The sequence below is a fragment of the Glycine max genome, chromosome 5, assembly GCF_000004515.6.
Source record: "Glycine max cultivar Williams 82 chromosome 5, Glycine_max_v4.0, whole genome shotgun sequence".
NCBI lineage: Eukaryota > Viridiplantae > Streptophyta > Magnoliopsida > Fabales > Fabaceae > Glycine > Glycine max.
In genome coordinates this window covers 7,810,401-7,819,633 of record NC_038241.2, presented here as the reverse complement: position 1 = coordinate 7,819,633, position 9,233 = coordinate 7,810,401, and the positions used below count along the sequence as shown (strand labels likewise).

The 9,233-nt window shown below is 35.6% G+C and overlaps 1 long non-coding RNA gene across 1 annotated transcript; it reads right to left on the bottom strand.

The window, feature by feature from the left end:
• Positions 1-2,968: 2,968 nt before the first annotated feature.
• LOC121174879 (uncharacterized) lies at positions 2,969-3,552 on the bottom strand. Its single transcript, XR_005891430.1, has 2 exons — positions 3,267-3,552; positions 2,969-3,182 (listed from the first exon to the last, which is right to left on the bottom strand). It is a non-coding gene; the product is annotated as an uncharacterized lncRNA (long non-coding RNA).
• Between the last annotated feature and the right edge of the window lie 5,681 nt (positions 3,553-9,233).

Below are 9,233 nucleotides of genomic sequence, written 5' to 3'. Positions count from 1 at the left end.
GTAACAAACTTCTCTTCCAACATAGCAAGATCATGATCCAAAACACCGAGGTGAAATTGGATTTGCTCATTTCAGTCAGAGAAGTTAAGCCCATTAAAATTGGCTCAGATGATACATAAGAATCCAATGAATTCAAAACATGTATTACATAATAAAATTCACATAAGTGTTTTGAGACATAAAATACATGTCATACATATGATTCATTCAGATAACAGTCAATGTATATTGATGTTCTCCTTTGGGTGATACATCAACACAACATACAAACATAATGATGCTAATAAAATTTTAACATTATTTGGCAATTAAATATGCACCAATTAGTAGTATCTATTTCCTTTGGGCATATAAATAAAACTAATGATACACACAAATCGCCTACAATTATATTCATTAATTATAAGAACAACTAATCAACCTTTGGGCGATCCATAAATGCCTTATAACAATGAATTTCAATTACTCATAAACCAATAACCATATAATTTAGCATCCATTATTCTATGAGTAATCAAAATAATAATTAATTTTGGAATTAAATAACCTTACAAATTTGGCCACTTTGGTGACTAACAAATTCAACATACATTTAATTCCAACCAAGTATAATTGAAATAATCATTAATTTGGAATTAAATAACCTTACAAATTTGACCACTTTGGTGACTAACAAATTCAACATACATCTAATTCCAACCAAATATGTATGGCCTGCACATACTTATTGCTATTAACAATTCATAACCATTCTATTAATTTCATTCCAGGCCATAAAATAATATTTACATTTATTTGTGTTTTTGCATTCAAACACGTTCAAGCAAATATGTAGCATGTACATATATTTACTGCTACCAATAATTGCAAAACATTCACATTAATTTAATTATAGAACATAAACTTTCAATCCTTTAATCATGTTCAACAATAATTTTTCGGTAAAAAAAAGATCAAGTGGGATTGGAAATAGCAAACATAAGGTTGCAAATAGCAATTTCCAAAATTTCACAGCTTTTCAAAATTGAAATTGAATCTTTACGTTTAGGCACGCTTCCTTTCTTTCATCATTAGAAGTAAAAACTTTCTCCAAATTCAATATATACATGTCGTGCAACTTTCTCTCCCATAATCATAAGTTTTCAAATAATCTTTCTCCAAAAATTAGTATTCAACAATAATAAAAATATTGTCAATAAAACAATACATGCAGCGGAAAATAAAATTCCTAAATTTCATAATTAGGATTTATGCATAATTGAGAGAAATTGAATTATCCCTAAATTTCATAATTAGGGTTCATACATAATTGAAAGAAATTAAATTATCCCTAAATTTCATAATTAGGGTTCATGTATAATTAAGGGAAATTAAATCATTCTTGGAGAATCATAAATTTCATAACACATGCTCTGATACCACATGTAAAAATTCTTAAGGGGTTTCCTAGACTATCAATTATAGGAAACAACAGGATCTTGAAACCTATGATTCTCACAAACAATCAATAAACAATAGATAATGTTTTGTATACCTTTCTCCGTAGGAAGACTTGTACCTTTCTTCATAGGAACTTCTGTCTGTCTGGTGTACTTTGATTTCCTTGGAAAAGGAGAGAAATAAGATTTCACTTCCTTAGGCCTTTCTTTTTTGCCTCTCTCCGTTCGTGATCTCTATGGGTGAGAGAAAACACTTTCTGGTCAGGAAGGGGACCTTATTTCACGTTAGTGGGTATTAACCCCCTTTTATAACCACTACTCCCATCAAGTAGCAGTTAGCTCTAGAAACTTCTCCTATTAAGCCCAATTACAATTTAGTCCTTAATCGTTAATTATTTATTTATTAGTCCCTACATAAGTCACATGCCTCTCACATGAGACATAAATTCTAACAATATAAAGCCCCAAAACATACTTCTTGATGCTAGTTATCAGCCCAAGGTAGCAGATTTTGGCTTGTCGAAGCTACTAAACAGAGATAACCTCCACAACAATGGAAGACTGGTAACTTGGGTGAGAGAGAAAAGGAGTGCCACATCTTGGCTAGAGCAAATAATGGATCCAGCAATCAAAACAAATTATGATGAACGCAAGATGGACCTTTTGGCCAGAGTGGCTCTGGATTGTGTTGAGGAAAAGAAAGATTCGAGACCCACCATGAGCCAAGTAGTTGAAATGCTTCAAAGCCATGAAACTAATTAATCCGGTGTAATATTAATGGTGCATGAGGTTGTATCATTAATTCTTAAAGATTATTGTCAACATATTAGGCATTTGGATCCTCTCCCGCAGGAACTTCTCTCATGCTCTCTTCAGCAGCAACCTTGTCCAAGTATTATTTATACCAACATTGCACACTGAGGCATTTCTCCAACTACTGAAGTGTTATTGGAAAGGGCCTTACTTACAAGAGTTAGGATGCACATGTAGATAATGCTTAATGTATTGATATTTTCTACCTTTGTAACTGACATGGTGATATAGAGTTATGCATAGGATAAATGTTAGAGCATCGATATACAGAAACATTATATCAGAAGTATTTTTTGAATTGAGTCATAGCATCCATCCAGTTATGCCCATGTACTAAATCCATGTAATACTACACAATTATGCTTCGTAACTCACCACTTCAAGGAGAATGAAGTCTAGGAGCTTAGCTTGTTTATTAAATCATGAAATTTGGTGTCATCCATCTACATTAAATTTCAGGTAAATGATTGTGGAGCCATGCAACAGTGTGAAGCTTGCTGGCAATTCCTTTAAGTAATAAAGTGACATGGTTCTGCTTATTGTTTAAGAGAGGAGGAGGGGAGGGAGAGGTCTGTGTACACGTGAGTTCGAATCCTTCTCACTAACAAAAGCTAACAAATTAACAACTAACATTGTCCTTTAAAGAAAAGTTTAACATGAGAAGGGATTATTACATGGATAACAACAAATTAGGAGGATAGTGGATAAAAATGATATAAATATAACTAACAAAACTGTTGTGGACTTATGGTTCAGGTAGGTGCACATAAGCATATAATTACACTACATCTCCCAGATTATCCAACAAAAATAAATGCAGAAACAATTGAGCAAGAGTTCTGAAGGCAATACAGTAGTTTTAGGTTGGTCATGGCAGTGACACTGGAAGGAATTGGTCCTTTGAAATCCGTTGAGGAAAAACAAAAATCCCTGGAAAAGAAAAAACTAAAAAAATGAATGTAGATGATAATTAACAGCTTATGCAAGGGGAATAAGCACAAGAAAAAAGTTGACTTTACTAAAGAAAAGGTTATAGAGAAGGCCGTTGTAGCAGAGGGGCAAAGTCGAAGGCCTTATAAAGAACACGTACTAATCGGCACCGTCTTGCCGTCATGGCGATTTTTTTGTTCTTTTTTCTTTTTTGGCAGTGTTCGCTGAGTGCAGGAGGAGTTCGGTAGTTGAGAAGAGGAAGGGTGAACCAGAGAGGTATGCGCCATAAGATTAATTCAGTGGCTCAGATTAATTTAATTCTTGTGAACTTTTGGATATAAATGTAAGGTGGTGATTGGTGCAGGAGAGAAGTTCCTCCAAGGTACTTATAGGATACTTCTAAATTATCATGATTCTTATTAGTCTTTGCGATACCATAAATAATTAAATAGGGAAGCTATTAAGTAGCTCTAAATTATTATAATTTTTCTAACAAGTCTTAATTCAAGTAATTTTGGTATCAAGTTTAAGTATTGTGAATGAAAAGAATATATATTTAGGAGAAAAAATCTCATTAAAAATTATTAACTAAAACTTTTAGCAAAGAATAATTACAAGCAAAGTCTTCAAATTAAACAATATTATTATTTATGTTAATCTTTACATATTATCGTTTTATTGGGATAGAAGATACTATGTCGTTTTAAATATTATGATTCTTTTTTAATTTTTATATAACATTTTTTAGAGGAGTTTCTTATATAATATATAATTAAATATGTTAGTATAGAGCAATAAAAGAAGAGAAAGAAATAAAGGGAAGAAAGAAAAAAACACACAGTTTAACGTGGTTCAGCACACAATGTATGTGCCTACGTCCACGGCTACACTAGGAGAACTTTTTATTACTTGCACATAAAAGCTTACAAGGTGTCTCTATATATAACACTAATGAGACACAAGTTTTTACAAACCAAGCGATGTGGGACTAAGCCCACACAAGTTTTACAGACCAAGCGATGTGGGACAAAGGAACTAAGACCACAAACTCTAACAATTCTCCCACTTGGGGTCTAAGTTCCAAACTCTAGCAGCTCCTTGTAAGCAACGAGTTCATCGACTCTTTACTTAGTGTAGCGCCTTCATCTTCAATTATCCTTGAAGGCCAACTGAGGCAATGCAAAGCCTCAGTTTGTCAGTTGTAACAGCTTTAGTCAACATATATGCTGGATTCTCTGATCCTAAGATCTTCAATAAAGATAAGTCTCCATCATTTATCAACTCCCTGATAAAATGGTATCTTAATTGAATATGCTTGCATCTAGAATGGAAGACTGGATTCTTCGCAAGACTTATAACACTTTGACTATCACTAAACATTGGAGCATCATCTTGTTCTTTCCCCAATTCATTGAGAAAATTCTTTAGCCAAATCATCTCCTTAGCTGCTTCTGAGATAGCTATGTACTCGGCTTCCGTGGTTGAGAGAGCAACTCTATCTTGAAGTTTAGACTTCCAACTCATAGCAGTACCTCCCAAGGTAAAAATGTAGCCTGTGGTGCTCTTCTTGGTATCAAAATCTCCTCCCAAGTCTGCATCTGAAAATCCCTGTAAAGTGAGATTGCCTTTTCTGAAGCACAAACACATCTCTAAAGTACCCTTCAAATATCTGAGTATCCACTTTACTCCTTCCCAATGCTCCTTTGCTGGATTTGATAGGAACCTACTGACAACTCCCACTGCATGTGCTATGTCAGGTCTGGTACACACCATAGCATACATCAAACTCCCAACTGCTGATGCATATGGTACTCTTGACATGTAACATTTTTCTTCATCTGTCTGCAAAGATTGCTTCTTTGAAAACTTCAAATGAGATCCCAAAGGGGTATTCCTGGTCTTAGAATCTCCAAGGTAAAACCTGTCAAGCAACTTGTGTATATATTTCTCCTGAGACAGCTTCAAAATTCCTTCTGATCTGTTTCTAAGAATTCTCATACCAAGGATTTGTTTAGCTGGACCAAGATCCTTCATTTCAAAGTTTTCTGCCAACTGCTGCTTCAACCTGTTCATTTCTGCCATACTAGATCCTGCAATCAACATGTCATCAACATACACAACAAGGATAACATAACTATTAGTATATTTTTTAACATAGCAGCAATGGTCATGTCACATCTTTTGAATCCTGAGTTACTCATAAACTCATTAAACTTCTTGTACCACTGCCTCGGTGCTTGTTTCAAGCCATACAAACTTTTGTGAAGCTTGCATACAAGATTCTCCTTGCCAGGCACTCAAAACCTTTTGGTTGGGTCATATAGATGTCTTCCTCTAAATCCCCATGCAAGAATGCAGTTTTAACATCTAATTGCTCCAAGTGAAGATTCTCTGCAGGTACTATGCTCAGAATAACTATGATGGTAGTCATCTTTACAACTGGAGAGAAGATCTCTGTGAAATCAATTCCTTGTTTCTGCCGAAACCCTTTCACCACAAGTCTCGCCTTGTATCTTCTTCTACCGTCAGATTCTTCCTTTAGCCTATAGACCCACCTATTCTGTAATGTCTTCTTTCCTTCTGGCAATTTAGTTAAAGACCACGTCTTATTCTTCTGAAGGCATGTCATCTCATCTTTCATCGCTAGCTCCCACTCAATAGTGTCATTCCCATGTGTAGCCTCATTGAAACATTCTGGCTCACCAGCATCAGTTAACAACAAATAATGCAATGAAGGGGAATACCTATCTGGTGGTACTGAAATTCTGCTAGATTTTCTTAGAGGAGTTGATGGTTCTGGTTCTGACTCAACCTCTACGCCTGTACTCTGGTTTCTGTTGGCTACATCACTTTCTGAGATTTCTTCAAGTGTTGCTTTCTTAGAAATTTCTGACAGTTTACCTGCACATGTAGATTCTGCAGAAAATTTGTCCTTATATAATAAGTTCTCATTAAAAGTAACATTTATGCTTCTGATAACTTTCTTGGTTTGGTCATCCCAAAACCTGTAGCCATACATGTCAGATCCATAACCAATAAAATAACACTTCCTTGCCTTCGGATCCAATTTATCTCTACTATTAGAGTCTGTCAGTATATATGAAACACAACCAAAAATTCTCAAATGTGAAAGTTTTACCTCCTTTCCAGACCATACTTCTTCAGGCAACTGATAATTCAAAGGAACTGATGGTCCTCTATTGATGAGATATGCTGTTGTGTTTATTGCTTTTGCCCAGAATGCTTTAGGCAAGCCAGATTGGATCCGCATACACCTTGCTCTCTCATTCAAGGTTCTATTCATCCTTTCTGCAACACCATTTTACTCAGGTGTTCCTGGTATTGTCTTGATCATTCTGATCCCATGTTCTGAACAGAAGTCTTTAAACTCCTGACTATCATACTCCCCACCATTGTCAGATTTCAGACTTTTAACCTTTAGACCTGTCTGATTTTCAACTTCTGTTTTCCACCTTTTAAACACAGAAAACACATCAGATTTATTTTTAAGAAAATAAACCCATACCTTTCTGGTAGAGTCGTCGATAAAGGTGACATAATAGCGTGAGTTTCCAACAGATTTCACTGGGGCTGGCCCCCAAACATCTGTGTGCACCAATTCTAGCTTTTCAGCTTTCAGAGTCTTCCCTGCCCTTGAGAAACTGACCTTTTTCTGCTTTCCAAGGATACAATGTTCACAAGCACCAACATCAACATGCTTGAGGCTTGATAGCTTACCCTTTGCCGCCATAAGCTTCATTCCTTTTTCACTCATATGTCCAAGTCTTTGATGCCACATGGTTGAATTATTGACAGCCTCAGTAACTGCTACCATATCCTCATCTGCAATCATGTAAAGAGATCCTCGCTTCTTTCCACGAGCCACAATGAGATTGCCTTTTGTTACCTTCCAAGCTCCATCTCCAAAAGTGGTGTGATGTCCCTCATCATCCAACTGCCCTATAGATATTAAATTTCTCTTTAAGGCAGGAATATGTCTGACATTGTGCAATGTCCATAGGGATCCACTGGAGGTCTTGATGTTGATATCACCTCTTCCGACAATGTCAAGAGATTTTCCATCTGCAAGGTAAACTTTTCCAAATCTTCCAGAAACATAGTTAGACAATAAATCTTTAGAGGGAGTAGTGTGGAACGACGCACCTGAGTCCATGATCCATGAATCAACAGGACTATCCAAACTGCAAATTAATGCATCATCAAGTTCATCAGTTGCTGCATTTGCGGATTCATCATCATCGCGCTTCTTGTTTTTGTGCGACTTGTTCTTCTTTGGTGCCTTGCACTGATTGCTAAAGTGACCTCTCTTGTCACAATTCCAACAAGTAACGTCACTTTGAAATTTTCTCTGACCTTTCCCTCTTGACTTTGATCTGCCTCGACCATTCTGACCCTTCTGGGTAGTCCTTCCCCTGCCTTCAGTATTCAATGCTGAATTGGAAACATGACTGGAAGATTCTCCTGAATCTCTCTTGCGAACATCTTCGCTCAAGATCAAGTCACGGATGTCACTAAGCTTTAATGTGTTCTCCCTTGTAGAACTACTAACTGCAGTAACAGTTGCAGCCCAACTATCCGGTAGTGATGACAATAGAATCAATGCCTTCACCTCATCCTCAAATTTAATCTGCATAGATTCCAATTGGGCAAGAATAGTATTAAACTCATTAATATGATCAGTTACAGAGATACCTTCTCCCATCTTGAGGTTGAACAACCGGCGCATCAAGTATACTTTGTTGGCTGCTGACGACTTCTCGTACATATCTGATAATGCCTTCATTAATATGAACGCGACGTTCTTGGCTAATGTCAATCTGATCACGCCAAGAGCCTGTCGATCTAGCAAGTTCCATTCTTCTTGCTTCATGTCTTCTGGCTTAACCCCTGATAAGGGCTGATACAGCTTCTTCTGATATAGATAATCCTCTATCTGCATCTTCAAAAAGCTGAAATCTCTGCCATCGAACTTCTCGATCTTCACCTTCCCCTCTTCTAATGCCATTGCTCCCACTGCCTCCTCTAAACTGAGAAGACTCCCACTAATTCCTTTAAACTAAGGAAATCCCGTGGAGTAACCAAAAGCTCTTGATACCAGTTGTTAGTATAGAGCAATAAAAGAAGAGAAAGAAATAAAGGGAAGAAAGAAAAAGACACACAATTTAACGTGGTTCAGCACACAATGTATGTGCCTACGTCCACGGCTACACTAGGAGAACTTTTTATTACTTGCACATAAAAGCTTACAAGGTGTCTCTATATATAACACTAGTGAGACACAAGTTTTTACAAACCAAGCGATGTGGGACTAAGCCCACACAAGTTTTATAGACCAAGCGATGTGGGACAAAGGAACTAAGACCACAAACTCTAACAAAATATTATCAATTGTAAATTTTGAATGTTATATATAAATATTCATTAGGATTATAGACATATGATAGTTTTTTTCCTTTCTTAGAAGACATGATAGTTGGAACTACCTAATAATTTTTTTGTCACTGTATAAGTTTTGGTGGGCATGCACTATTGACCGATCTTGTGATGAATGGACCAATAAAAAAATAAATTAATGAATAACAGAAAAACGGGCCATTTCATCTAACAATACAACAATTGGGCAATTAATTTTGCATTTGGTTAATTTTCATGAATTTCCTTTATGAATATTTTTGTAGAATTGACCAGCCATTAACATTGAACGAATTTAATGTGGATTGACTAATCTCTCTAAAACCATTGGATCAATATTCATTGATATTGATCAATCTTGTGATCAATGGCATGGACCAATACTAGAATACATTTACTAATTAATACAGATCACTACGGTAATCAATCGTCTTGGTTTAACTATAAAGAGAAAGGAAAAAAAAATCTTGAGTGAATAACAATTGTAAAAATAAGCTAAAATATTTCTTTATTCATAATAAATATTTAATTTTTCATTTATTTTTTAATAATTTTTTTCTTTTGCGTTGAATCTTTAGTGAAACAATAACTTTTTTATCTTTGATATTTTATTATGAT